Source organism: Elephas maximus, chromosome 3 (assembly GCF_024166365.1).
Source record: "Elephas maximus indicus isolate mEleMax1 chromosome 3, mEleMax1 primary haplotype, whole genome shotgun sequence".
Classification (NCBI taxonomy): Eukaryota; Metazoa; Chordata; class Mammalia; order Proboscidea; family Elephantidae; genus Elephas; species Elephas maximus.
In genome coordinates, this window is record NC_064821.1 from 103518473 (window position 1) to 103533242 (window position 14770).

The 14770-nt window shown below is 41.2% G+C and overlaps 1 long non-coding RNA gene across 1 annotated transcript in view; it reads left to right on the top strand.

The window, feature by feature from the left end:
- The first annotated feature begins 1140 nt into the window (after positions 1 to 1140).
- The window catches only part of LOC126071735 (uncharacterized), a 46554-nt gene continuing 32924 nt past the window's right edge, over positions 1141 to 14770 (top strand). The window contains exon 1 of the long non-coding RNA XR_007516374.1: positions 1141 to 1153. This is a non-coding gene — a long non-coding RNA (uncharacterized LOC126071735). The remainder of the gene's footprint in view (positions 1154 to 14770) is intronic.

Below are 14770 nucleotides of genomic sequence, written 5' to 3' on the forward strand. Positions count from 1 at the left end.
ATGCACTATCTTTCCTTCTACCTTTCTGCATCTGCCACTCTCTGCCTACTTTCCAGATCCAGCATCACAAAAATCAAGGAGCTATAGAACTCTCCAATGATGAACTGTGCTTGTGAGGGAGGGGAGGAAAGTTGGGGCAGGAATATTAAAAATTATTAACAACTGGTTACAGTATGAGCACCCATGAATCAGAATAGAGTGACCAAAGAATTGGATTAGGGTCCTGAAAAACAAAAACCTGTTGCCATCAAGTCTATTCCAACTGATAGTGACCCTATGGAACAGAGTAGTGCTGCCTCCATAGGGTTTCCAAGGCTGTAATCTTTATGGAAGCAGACTGCCACATCTTCCTCCTGTGAAGCGACTGGTAGGTTCAAACCCCTGGCCTTAAAATTAACAGCCAAGCGCTACACTACTACACCACCAGGGCTCCTTACATTATTAGGGTCTTAGAGAACTTCTAGCATGTAAAGATTTAACTATTTTGTTGCTGATGCAAGGGTAGGTCTGAAAAATCATGGAGGAGGATCTGGGAGGGCTAAGGTAGCAGAGGAAACACTCAAGGGGCTCAAACCTATTGCCATTGAGTCAATACTGACTCATAAAAAAAAAAAAAAAAAAAAACAAGCCCAGTGCCATCGAGTTGATTCCGACTCATAGCGACCCTGTAGGACAGAGTAGAACTGCCCCATAGAGTTTCCAAGGAGCACCTGGCAGATTCAAACTGCTGACCCTTTGGTTAGCAGCCATAGCACTTAACCACTGCGCCACCAGGGTTTCCAACCCTATGTAACCCAGAGTATACCTGCTCCATAGGGTTTTCAAGGAGTGGCTGGTGATCAGGGCAGCAGCAATTTACCAAATGGTATGAAAGTATTTCACCACTGTGACAACCAGTACAGCCTTACAGATGAGTTGCAAGCTGCCTGTCTCCAAAGCCTGAGCTCCTGCCACTACCCTGTGTACCTCAAAAGGCATGAAAAGAGTTTGGCTATGGAAATCCATAGTGAACCTCCTTTTTTCTATCTCTCACAGGAATTATGGTGTACTGAAGAGAATATGAGACTTGGATTCAGAAGACCACAGGACAATTCAACTCTGCTACTTTTTTTACTCACTAGCACTGAGAACTTAGACAGGCCTCTTAGCCTCTGTGAGTTCATTTCCTCTTTATTTAATGAAAACAATAATACTGCTCTCTGGGATGTTGTGATGATGAAACAGATTTTGCCTGGAATATGGTGGGTGCTCTACAAATGCTTTGCTCTCCTAGTCACTGTCTCTTACACTCCCTTTCCTATACTCTGTCCGTAATCCCCTGGGTTCATACCCCTGAACTGGAGACACATAAGGTCAAAAGTATAAGAAAAGTCTGTAGAAACATGGCAGATGACCAAGATCTGAGAATTCTTGCTTGGAGCAGGTAGTTCTAATATAGAAAGCAGAATTCCACAGTCAGTTCTTTTCTGTCCAAGAAAAGCCAGACCTTCCTGCTTACCTAGTTGAAGTGGAGGACAGGATTCATTAGCTTTGAGGTCAAGGTGGATTCTTTAGAAAGATGACTAAGATAGGCAGAAACTGCTTGAGACCCACTCTATCTGTTGTATACACACACATACATGTGCACACACACACACATGCACACATACGCCTTTGCTTCACTGTGAAAGATTCAATGAGGGCTGTTAGCCCAATTCTTTAAAACCAGAATTAATAATATTTGGAATAGTGATGATTTTGCCTAGCTGAGATTGCTGCTTGGGTGACTGTCAGTGTTTTATATCAAGAAAATTAATAGCTGTCTTGGTTTCCCCCAAATGATTGCTGCTTTAGAAAAAACAATACCCAAACCTCTTGCTGTCAAGTTGATTTGGACTTAAACGGCAACCCATGTGATACAGAGTAGAGCTGCTCCATAGGGTTTTCTTGGTGGTGATCTTTATGGACACAGATCGCCCGCCAGGCCTTTCTTCCACAGCACCGTGGGGTGGGTTTGAACCACCAGCCTTTAGATTAATAGCTGATTGCAAACCTCTTGTACTACCCAGGGATCTCTGCTTTTTATAAATTTTTCTTCCTTATTATTAACAGATCAGTCAAGGATGTTTCCACAAAAAATTCAACTTTCTTTACTGATATGTTAATTTGGTAATATTCAAGCAAATTCTAGTTTTTTTTTTTAATGCTTTTGCATGTTAGACTGTATCATTTGAACCAAGTTTGGAGAAGGCCACTCTAAAATGTATCTTGTTTTTAAGATATTTATATGTTTGTGACACCCAAATATACAGAATTACTTGATCAGTTACGTATGTTTCTTAGTAGAAATCTCTAAGAGACATACTTTACTAAGAATAAGTAAGAATGATCTATAAAAACTAATCATCATAATTGTCATTTATTGAGTACTTATTATGTACCAATTTCCCTAATATCAGTAATTGGGGTAGCAGTGATGGAATGAGATAGAGAAAATTTTATTTAACAGAACATCTTTCAAGGATGGGCTCTGTGTATATTTAGAAGGAACTGTAATTGGCTGCTTGGGGTGGGCACAGAGATGAGACTCCTAGACTTAAACCATCTTCTAAGATGAGCCAGCTGGTTATCAGTAGCCATTTTTTGTTGTTGTTGTTGAGTAAGATGTCCAAGCTTAGATATAAAATTTGATCAAGAGCTAAGAAGGGGTGACAGAGAGGATCACGGAAAAATGTGGAAGTGAGAGAAGGGAGCACTGCATGGTAGACAGATGAATGGGTTTAGGGGCAGCAAAAAAAACTGATTCGGGAGAAGAAAGATGTCAAGGGAGGATTTCAAGTACTTGTGTGGGGTATGTGATGTAAGCCACCTCCCTCTGTCTCCACTATAAGATCTCCATTAATATCCATCTTTGGTGTAAATAAATTTCTTCTGGAGATTATGAAGAAGCTCTGCAAACCTGCATTAATGGTTGTATGAGGCAAGGGTGGGGCTGCAGGTATGAACCACTGCATGTGGGAAATAATAATAATAAATGATACTAATAACAATAATATACCTACCTGTTCCTGTTGAGTCGATTTCAACTCACAGTGACCCTAAAGGACAAAGTAGAACTGCCCCATAGGGTTTCCAAGGAGCAGCTGGTGGATTCGGACTGCTGACCTTTTGGTTAGCAGCTGAACTCGTAACCACTTTGCCACCAGGGCTCCTAACAACAATGGCAGCTTCATTGCTGAACATTAATCAGAGGCCAGGTACAAAGTTAGGCTCGTTATAGATCTTAATTAAGCCTGTTCGCTAAGTTTTAGTTCGTTGGATTAGCCGCCATATTAAAATGAAGAAAGTGTAGCTCAGAGAGTTTAGGTGACTTGTCTAAGGTTGCTCAGCAGGTACATGGAAAAGCTGACTGAGAACAGGATCTGTTAGACTCCAAAATCACCCTGCCCCCAGCCATCACTGTGCTGCCTCTTCAAGAGTGGAAATGGGCTGGCAACTGGATCACACAGCAGCTTTGGGAAGATACACCCACAGTGCTGGGTAGTCAATGTGTCTGACCACTTTCCATCCCTGGCTCCCTGGTGTCTGGTATTCCAGAGTCTATTGATTTCAAGGTACCTTCCTCACAGAGTTGTTGAATTAAATGAATTGTTGTTGTTGTTAGATGCTGTCAAGTCAATTTTTGGCTAATATCAACTCCATGTGACAGAGTAGAACTGCCCCATAGGGTTTTCTAGACTGTAATCTTTACAAGGAGCCCTCGTGGTGCAACAGTTAAGCACTCAGCTGCTAACCAAAATATTGGCAGTTCAAACCCATCCAGTGGCTCTGCAAGAGAAAGACCTGGTGATCTGTTCTCATAAAGAAACTGAGGCTCAAAGAAGTTAAGTGGTTTGCGTAGGATCACACAGAGAATTAGTTCTGGAGCATGAATTCAAGCCCCAAGTTGTAAGACTCCAGGTATATTGTCACCCCATCTATTATGTTCATTTCCTTCCCTTTGACTACAGCTCTGAAAGTTTCTGGATTTGGAAAACCACAAGCCCTAAGCTGGTCCCAACTTCCAAGTCCACTTATGATTCAAACATTCATGCTAAATCAATGCACACTTTGTGGACTTCCTAGAATCTGCCTCACTCTGTATTCCAAGGAGCCAGAGAGGGAAGCCTGCAAGCCTGGCTCCTGTAACACCCCAACTTCTGGCATGGATGTGAGCATGCAATGTTTAGTCTATTGTTTGTTTCTAGCTAGTTTTTCAAGCCCTTAGATTTCAAGCCCTTTTACTGGAAGATTATAACTTAGGAATCCGGAACAAATGGCTTTTCTAAAACACTCCTGGTCACATCTTCTGCATTTATTCATGCTAAGATGTTTTATCATGTAAACTATTTCAACTGGTGCGGTCAAAAATGTCTACTGTCATGATGTCTGGTTTTAAATGACAGGCAACTCAGAGGTGCTATGTATACAGGCATGTGAACCACATTCTCAGCCCAAAAAATGTGCTTTGAAGTTGAGAACTATTTGCAATGACTGCATTGAACATTCAAAAATGTGCACTACAGTTACTAGTCTAAATTTTGACAAGGGCATTTGGAGGGATGAAGTAAAGGAGTCAAGCCTGGCTGTTGACTGTAAGGAGATGAATCCCAGCTCCATCACTTATTAGCTGTGTGACCAGAGGAGGATACCTTCATCTCTCTAGGCCTCAGTATCCTCATCTAGACAAAGAAAGTAAAAATAGCATCTACTTCCTAGGGCTATCATGAGGCTTACTGAGCAAGTCCATGTAAAGTCCTTGTGGTGTCATTGTGGTGCTCCGTCAAGTTGAGTCCAACTCATAGGAACTCCCTGTGACAGAGCAGAACTGCCCCATAAGGTTTTCTAGGCTGTTATCTTTATGAGAGTAGATCTCCAGGTCTTTTCTCCCTCAGAACTGCTGGGTGGTTTGAACTGCCAAACTTTTGGTTAGCAACCAAGCACTTAACTGTCGTACCACGAGGGCTCCCCGTAAAGTGCTTAGATACATGGTAATAGCTCAATACTTATTGGCTTTTATTATTAGGAGCCTTCGCCTTGTGATTCTTCTGAGATTTAATAATTTGGGTAAAAGCAATTAGTATAATGGGTTAGGATAGAATAAGTGCTTCATAAGTATTCATTAAAAAATATCAATAGTGTAATAATATTGTTGTTGTTTATATTATCATTATTAAATCTGGAGTTTTTTTAATCATTCATTCACTCATTCATTCACTAATTCGGAGTGCCTCCTCTGTGTAAGGTATTACTCTTGGCACGGGAATGAGTTCGACACTATCCCTGTTGTCTGGAAGTTCGCAACATCATGGGAGAGTGAGACCTATAAAGGCATTAAAGGTTTAGCTGCCTTGAGAGAATGAGAGGGTGTTCTGGGGCCAGCCAGGGAGGGAGACTGGCAGAACCCTGATGGAACCCAGTAGTAACTTCTGGATTAGGGATAGAGAGCAGGACAAACTACATTGAAGAAGGCACTCAGGCTGCAGGCAGTGTAGATGTCCACAGGAGAGACAAGGATCAGGGAGGAGCCACCCCAGGAGGGCAGCCAAGATGTAAAGCAGCAAATGTTGAATTTGGGAAACTACAAAGGGCTGGTGCATAGGTCCCAAAACAGGTAAAGATTTGAGTGAGGGATGGTGTAGATAATGGGCAAAAGCCACAAGTCAAAGACCTTCTATGCATGCTAAGGACTTGGGCACCACCTCACTGGAAGTCGAGAGTCAAGGAATAGATTTAAGCATGGCTGTGAGGTGGTGGTCTGCATGTTTTAGAATGATCACCCTATAGGCTATGTGGAGGATGAATTGAATATCCATATGAGGAGGCTAATCCAAAGACAGTGATCCTTGGCAGAGATGATGAGGACCAGGAGTAGGGGAGTAAGAGCAAAAATGCAAAGGAGGGAATTGATTTTCCAGGCCTTGATAACTGATTAAATATGGAGGGGGGGTGGCGAGACTCTGGTGATAGATGGATATTTACACCATCCACCAATATAGTGGACGAGGAAAGCAAAGAAGCAGGTTTCCCCATGTGATAACCTCTTCATACTCTTGGCTACTTGCCCATTTCCTCCCTCCACTGCAAGTACCATGAGATCCTGGCTCCCTCTGTGTCCTGAGCACCCAGCAGAAGGCCTGGTGCTCATCTACATGCTAGGACACAGATGTGAACCAGACAGACAGGTCCTCGCTTTTGTAAAGTTTTTATCCTACTATGGGAGACAGAAAATGAGCAAGAGAATTCCAGATAGGCATACGGGCTGAATGAAACAGAAGTGTATGATGAGGTAGAGAGTAGATTGGGGAGTGGAGGGAAGCGTTAGAAATGGTGGTCAGGAAAGTCCTTGGTGAGGTGGTGGCTGAGATCTGTATGACAAGAGAGAGGTAGCTAAGCCAGGATCAGGAGGGAATGCATTCCAGACCCTAAGGTCAACAGCAAAATATCCTGAGGTGGGGACAAATGTTTGAGGAGAAGAAGGAAGGTCCATGAGGCTAGAGAGGAGAGGGTGAAGGGGGAGAGGTAGGAAATAAGACTGGAGAGAACCCCACCCCAATCTTCTCACCTTACCACTCATCTTCTAATGCTCTGCACACTTGGGAGTGTCCTGAATGCCACTGACACACTGGTTGAACTGACTCAACAGACACGACATCAAGCATCACCCCTGGCCATGGAAAGCCTCCTCAGCTCCGGGCTGATAACCATGGGAATCACGCCCTGGCTCATCCACAGGCTTTTTTGTGTTAAGGACCCAGGGCATGTGACAAGATGTAAGCATTGCTTTGAAGGTCTTTGTTTTTCACCCTAAGGAAAAAGAGACTTTTCTCCCAATTTTTTTTTTTTGGAAAAAATTCAAATTTAGAGAGAAGTTGCAAGAATAGCACAATGAGCATAAGTTGCAAGAATAGCACAATGAGCATATACCCTTCAAACAGCCCCACAGATAGTTCACATTTGGCAATATCTCCTTTCTCTCTCTCTCTCTGTTTCCCTCTTTCTCTGTCTATTTTTCTCTCTTTCCCCTTCTCTCTCTCTCGTGTGTATGTGTACATGCGTGTGTGTGTGTACATTTTCATCTTTTTGCTAAACTGTTTGAAAATTGGTTGCAGACATCATAATACTTCATCCCAAAGTTCTTCAGCATGAACCTCCTAAGAACAAAGAAACAAGAACATTCTCCTATATAAACATGATACATCCATCACACGCAGGAAACTTCCTATTACCTAGCATACAGTCCATATTCAAATTCCCCCAATTGTCTTAAAACCCTCCTTTGGCTGTTTTTAGCCTGGGCCTATTACTACAGAGGAAGGGGAAAGCCAAACAGGGAACAATTAACAACAGTCTCTTCCACAGATCTTACAAATGTACATGTTGACCCATTGACCTGTTGCCATCAAGTTGATTCTGACTCACAGAGACCCCATAGGACAGAGCAGAACTGCCCCATCCAGTTTCCAAGGAGTGCCTGGTGGATTTGAATTGCCGACCTTTTGGTTAGCAGCCATAGGCCTTTACCACTACACCACCAGGGTTATATGTTAGTAAGCTCATTTTCAAGTTGAGGAAAAAACAAAGCTCAGCGAAGTTAAACAACTTGGTAAAGATCACACACACGGAAATTTATTGTGTCTGATTTCAAACAACCACTGTGCTAGAGTGACTCTGATTTGTCTTGTCGTGACTCTGATTTGTCTGTATGTTGTTGTTTTGCTAAAGTGTTGCAGCCTCATGGCATCATGAGTCTGATGATATCCCGTCTTTCTTAGAAATGTGATGCTCGTTTCTGGCCAATGATCCCTAGACGACAAGCATGGGCAGCTGAAAACCTGATAGGTATGTGGCAGTGACAAGAGATGTAGATAGAAAATGCAGTGACAGAAAGTGGATGTGTGTTGGAAACTATGCCAATTTGGGAGCCTGGATACCAAATTTCCAGCCTCACTTCAGTCACTTGTTAATTAAGTGGTCACTCTTCCTCAGTTTCCTCCTCTACTACGTCCTCTCCAGCCCTGATTCTCTCTCATTTTAGGTCTAATACTTGCTTGTGTGATGAGTCAGGCTGGGATCCGGGTTATGAATGTGTTTAAAGCCTTTTCTTCCTTCTGCTGCATCATTTTAGAATCTGTTGAATTCCAGATCCTGTCTTAATGATTGGGTTTGAATTTTAATTTCACAAAATCTCACATGATTAGTGGAAAATATTCATTAACTAGAAGCTCTGTGAGGACAGGGATCATGTTTAATTTTTTCACCATCATGTCCCCAGAAATTAGTGCAGAAAGAGTGCCTGATACATGGCGGGCTTCATAAAGATTGACTGACTTATCGAATACATGGACAGTGTCCTTTCTAGGTATATCTGACAATGATTGAGCAAGCACAGACTTTAAGGGAAGGAGTGTGGGCTATAGGATTTACGCAGCACTTATTTTGAGTCAAGTTCTTACCTAATTTACTTTTCACAACAACTCTTCAAGAAAGATACTATGGTCCTGTTTTTATGGATGAGAACAATGAGATTCAGAGGGATAAAGTAACTCACTAATATTATACAACTGTTTAAAAAGACATGTCCAGAGATTACATGACGAAATCTATGAAACACTCTGAAAGACATGAAAGCAGACTTAAACCAATGGAAAGACACTTCTTGTTCTTGGGACATGTCAGCATCATCAGGATATCATTTATCTAAAGTACATTTGTATCTTTATTGTATTCCCAATAAAAACACCCACACTTCTTTTTTCTGAAGCTAGAAAGCTGATTCTAAATTTCATATGAAAAAAAGAAACAAGCAAAAATAGCTAAGAAAACACTGACAAGAAAGAGTTATGAGAGGCAACTAGTCCTACCAAATATTAAGACATATGGGTTGGATTGCAATGAAAGCAATAAATTTTTTAAAATGTGGTATTTCCATATGAATAGACAGATCAATGGAATAGATTAGAAAGTTCAGAAGTAGACCTAAGCAAACACGGAAATCAAGATATGATAAAGGTGCTAACTCAAATCACTAGGACAAAACTGAAATTCTTAAGAAATGGTGTTGGGACAATGGGTTAGACATTTGGAAAAAGGTAAAAATCAGTGCCAATCCTCACACTATATACAAGAATAAATTCCAAATGTATCAAATATCTAAATATAAAATCATGAAACTATACCAGTACTAGAAGAAAACACGGATAAATTCCCTATAAGCTGGGTGTAAGGAAAGGCTTTTCAACTACGACTGAAAATCAAGATGTAATGAAAGAAAAATTGATAAATTTTGACTACTTAAAAAAATTTTACATGGAAAAACATCATAAGCAAAGTCAAAAGACAAACGAAATAGTTTCAACATATATTACATACAAAGGGCTCTAGCCTCTAGCGTATAAAAAGAACTATTAAACATTGACTGCTAAAACAATAGAAAATTATATATAAAAACAAAAACATACACACATATATATATGCATATACATACACACACATGCATATATATGTATTTGTTGTTGTTGGGTGCAATCAAGTCAGTTTTGACTAATACCAACCCCCCATGTAACAGAATAGAACTGCCCCATAGGGGTTTTTTTGGCTGTAATCCTTATGGAAGCATATCTTCAGGTCTGTCTTCTCAGGAGCCACTGGGTGTGTTCGACCTGTCAACCTTTTGGTTAGTAACTGAGCACCTACTTATTGCACCATTAGGGCTATATATATAAATATATATGTACATATTTACATACATATATAAAGATGTTGAATATTATTCATAGTAAGAGAAGTGCTGTGGAAGATAGCCTCTAAGATGGTCCCCAAAGATCTCTGCTTCTTAGTATTCATGCCCTTGTGTAATGCCCTCCTCTTGAGTATGGGCTGGACCTAGTGAATCACTTCTGACACAGAATATAGCAGAAGTGATGGGATGTTACTTCTGACATTAGGTTACAAGAAGACTGTGGCTTCCATCTTGTTACCCTCTCTCATTCTTAGCTCACTTTCTCACTCACTCTGTGAAAAGCCAGCTGTCATGCTGTGAGCCACCCTGTGGGGGAACCAACATGGCAAGGAACTATGTCTCCACCCAACAGCCAAGGACCTGAAATTTATCAACGGCCACATGAGTGTGCTTGGAAGTAGATCTTCCCCCTGGGGATCCTTGAGATGACTGCAGTCACAAGTGATAGCTTAATTTCAGCCTTGTGAGACACCCTAAGCTAGAGGCACAGTGCAAAGCCAGACCTGGATTTCTGACATGGAGAAACTGTAAGATAATAAACTTTTGTTGTTCCAAACTGCTACATTGTGGGATAATTTGTTATGCAGCAATAGGTAACTAATACAAATGCAAAGTAAAGCAACACTGCGATACAATTTCTCACACATCAGGTTGGCAAAAATTCCAAAGCTTGAGAAATAGTCACCATCCTACATTTCTTATAGGGATAGAAAACAGTAAACCCGGTACAGAGAGGAATTTGCAATATCTAATGAAATAATGTTGCCATTTACCTTCAATCTAGCAATTCCATTTCTAGGATTTTACCCTAAACTCACACTTTCAACAATATAAAAATATATATGCACAAGATTATTCACTGTTATGGATTGAATTGTATCCCCCCAAAATATGTGTCAACTTGGTTAGGCCATGATTCTCAGTATTGTGTGGTTGTCCTTCATTTCGTGATTGATATAATTTCCCTATGTGTTGTAAACTCTAATCTCTGCCTGTGGTTAATGAGGCAAGATTAGATTACGTTTAAAAGGATTGGGGACACATTCTTGATCCAATGTAAAGAGTGTTTCCCTGAGGTGTGGCCTGCGCCACCTTTTATCTTATAAGAGGTAAAAGGAAAGGGAAGTGAGCAGAGAGGCAGGACCTCATACCACCAAGAAAGCAGTGCTGGAAGTAGAGCAAGTCCTTTGGACTTGGGGTTCCTGCACAGAGAAACTCCTAGTCCAGGGAAAGATTGATGACAAGGACCTTCCTCCAGAGCCTACAGAGAGAGAAAGCCTTCCCCTAGAGCCGATGCCCTGAATTTGGACTTCTAGCCTACTAGACTGTGAGAGAATAAACTTCTGTTTTTTGAAAACTATCCATTTGTGGTATTTCTGTCACAGTAGCCCTAGATAACTAAGACATTCACTGAATAATCATTTGTAATTGCAAAACATTACTCAAATGCCCAAACATAGTAGATTAGGAATAACCCACAATGCAGTGTATTTTGTCAGTTATCCGTTAGTTTGTAACAAACCACTTTCAAAATCAGTGGCTTAAAAAACAATTTTATTTTTCATGATTGTGTGAGTTGACTGGGCTCAGCTGGGTGGTTCTTTTTATCTACAAGATAGAGGTGGAGGACACTCAGCTGACTACATCCAGCTGGGAGCTCAGGTGGGGTTGGAACACGCAAGATGGCCTCTAGTTCTCCAGGACCACTCTCATAGTCTAGCCTGAGCTTCTTTACAACATGGTGGCTGATTTCCAAGAGTAAGAAAGCAGAAGCTGCTAGTCCTCTTAAGTTTTACTCTTTGAAGTCCTAGAACATCACTTTTGCCACCTGATGTTGCTCAAAGCAAGTCATACAGCCAACCTCAATTCAAGGGGAGAAGAAATAGACTCCACCTCTTGATTCCAAGGAGCAGCTGGTGGATTTGAACTGCCAACATTTTGGTTAGCAGCCAAGATCTTAACCACTTAGTCACCAGGGCCTCTCTCGATGGCAGGAACAGCAAATAATTTATGGCCATCTATTATAATCTACCATGAAACCCTGGTGGCATAGTGGTTAAGTGCTATGGCTATTAACAAAAAGGTCAGCAGTTCGAATCAACCAGGTTCCCCCTGGAAACTCTACGGGGCAGTTCAACACTGTCCTATAGGGTCACTATGAGTTGGAATCGACTCAACGGCAATGGCGTTATAATCTACCATAACTGTGTATATAGCTGTGAAAGACTGAGGATTATCCTCATGAATGGCTATGGAGTGATTTCCAGGAAAAAGGCAAAAAAGGGAAAATAATGAAATATGTATTATTCATCTGCATACTTAAAAAAAGATAAACTGGAAAATAATAAAATTAATTATCTATAAGAGATTGACGGTATGCGGTGGAAAGAATAAGGGGTGGAGGACAGATTTCTGAGTACACTTCTTGTATAGTTTTGGAAGCATGTTAATGTTCTACATATTAAAAAGATAAAGTTAAATCAACAAGGGTGAGGGAAAATGCAAAACCAAATACAAACGGAAACAAAAATACCCAGTAATTACTCTTGATATTGGAGAAAAAACAAACTGCTATAAAGGACATTATTGGGACAATGGGAAACCCTGGTGGCGTAGTGCTTAAGTGCTACAGCTGCTAACAAAAGGGTCAGCCGTTCGAATCCACCAGGCGCTGCTTGGAAACTCTGTGGGGGAGTTCTACTCTGTCCTGTAGGGTCGCTATGAGTCGGAATCGACTCAACGGCACTAGGTTTGTTTTTTTTTTTTTTTTGGTTTTGGGGCAAAATGAGAATATGAACTACAGGTAAAATAAAAGTATTGTATCTGATACCTACTCAGCTCTTAGGACTGAAGGATTAAGCGGTAAAGGGGCATGATATATGCAACTTAGTCTCAAATGGTTCCAAAAAACTTCAGAAGAATAAATGCTACAAACTTACAGCATCATTTAAAAGTTTATTTACGCTTCTTTTCTACACTTGTGACTTTTGAAAAATAACCGTTTAATTTTAATTTTTTGATCCAGTCAATGTTTGTTATCTTAAATCAAACAGGATGAAAAAAAAAAAGTAAAACTAAAAGAGAAAGAACGAGATAATAAATGTGGCAAAATGTTAAAAGTTGGTGAATCTGGGCAACGGTTACACAGGAGTTCTTTGTACTATTCTTACAACTTTTCTGTAAGTTTAAAATTATTTCAAAATAAAAAGAAAAAAAAGATTACACAATTGGTGAGTGGCAGAGGTACCCCTCTTTGTACCTAGGGTTGTCTGACACCAAAGCTTAGGTTTTTACTGCTCCATGGCCCCACCTCTCTTTCTGAGCAGGAGGGATAGATTTCTACTGACCTATCCTCATTACCTAATCATTAGGACCAAGAAGGACCATGGGCAGTAGTGGACTAGCAATCAGCCAGCAGCATTAGGGCAGAGGAAGGGAAAAGGCTCCCACCGTCCTTGACCCTGAGAAACACACTTTCTAATCCACTGAGCTAACCAACTCCAGACCTTTCTCTGCAGAGAACCATGTAATAGGCGTGTAAAGCGATGAAGGGGATTGTGCTTTCAAAACTTGTGTAAATAAGTCTTTGGGCTGGAGAAAGATTGCCAACACCTGTTTTTTGTTTTCCAATATTTATTAAAGGCACCCTGTGAGAGACCTCTAAGCTTCCTGGATCTATTCATTTTTCTGAGTTCATTCTTGGTTCAAGGGTCAGCATATTGGGGGTCCTGGAAAAAGTTAGCAAGCTCAGAGTAAGGACACTGACTCTGGGCTCTCAGTAGGTAAGACTGGTTCAGAGATCCTTGACTGGACAATGATGATCTTGAGGCCAAATCTGGTTGTTCACCAGGCTTCTCCTAATCCATTACTTCCTACTCCCCTCTCCTCCCAGCTGTCCATCCATCTGTCCATCCGTCCGTCCATCCGTTCATCCATCCATCCATCCATCTGCTCAGTAAAAACTATTAGACCCAAACCAAGACAGGCATTGTGCTAGACACTGTAAATATGATGATGAGTAAGACTGGTCTACGGCTCCGTGAAGAGAGGAACAGACAATTTAGTAGATAAATAGCTGCCTATGAGTCCACTTCAACTCATGGCAACCTTATTTATATGCAACAGAGCAAAACATTACCTGGTCCTTTGTCATCCTCATGATTACAGGCAGTTTAAGTCCTTCTCTACAGCCATTGTGCCAATCTGTCTCACCAAGGGTTTCCTTTACCCTCTCTGGGCATCTGCTTTACCAAACATGATGTTGGTGTCCAGTTGATTTTCCTCCTGATGTCGTGTTCAAAACAAGCAAGTCGGATAATGTTCTGTTGTGATTCACTGGGTTTTCATTGGCTAATTTTCAGAAGTAGATTGCCAGATCTTTCTTCCTAGTCTTAATCTGACATCTCTGCTGAAACCTGTTCATCATGAGTGACCCTGCTGGTATCTGAAATACCAGTGGCATAGCTTCCATAGTCATAGCAATATGCAAGCCACCGCAGTACGACAAACAGACAGATGGTAGAGACAAGTTAGTACAGCATGGTAAATGCTTTGACAGCTGTAGATACAGTGAACCATAGACAAGGGGCACCTAACCCAGCCTGGTGTGGTAAGTTAGAGAAATATTTGGAGCTGGATCAAGAAAATTGTGGCAGTGGTAGGTTAGGCAGAGGAACAGCATCAACAAAGTCAGGATCACCTAAATGCTTGCTTCTCAAAAGTGCAGTCCATGGAGCAGAAAAATCAGCATCACCTGAAGCTTGTTAGAAATGCAGACTCCTGGGCCCCAACCCAGAGCTACTGAATCAGATTCTGCATATTAACAAGACCCCCAAAGAATTCCTATGTAGTTAATTTTTGAGAAGCATTGGCTTAAACACCATTTCTTAAGGAGATCACTAGGTATCTTGCTTCTAGTTCACTACTCCCTTCTCTCAGCCACGGAAGTCTCCCACTGGGAGCTTACAGGCTCAGCTCTGGGCTCTCCTCCTGCTCGCTAACTTCCTTGAA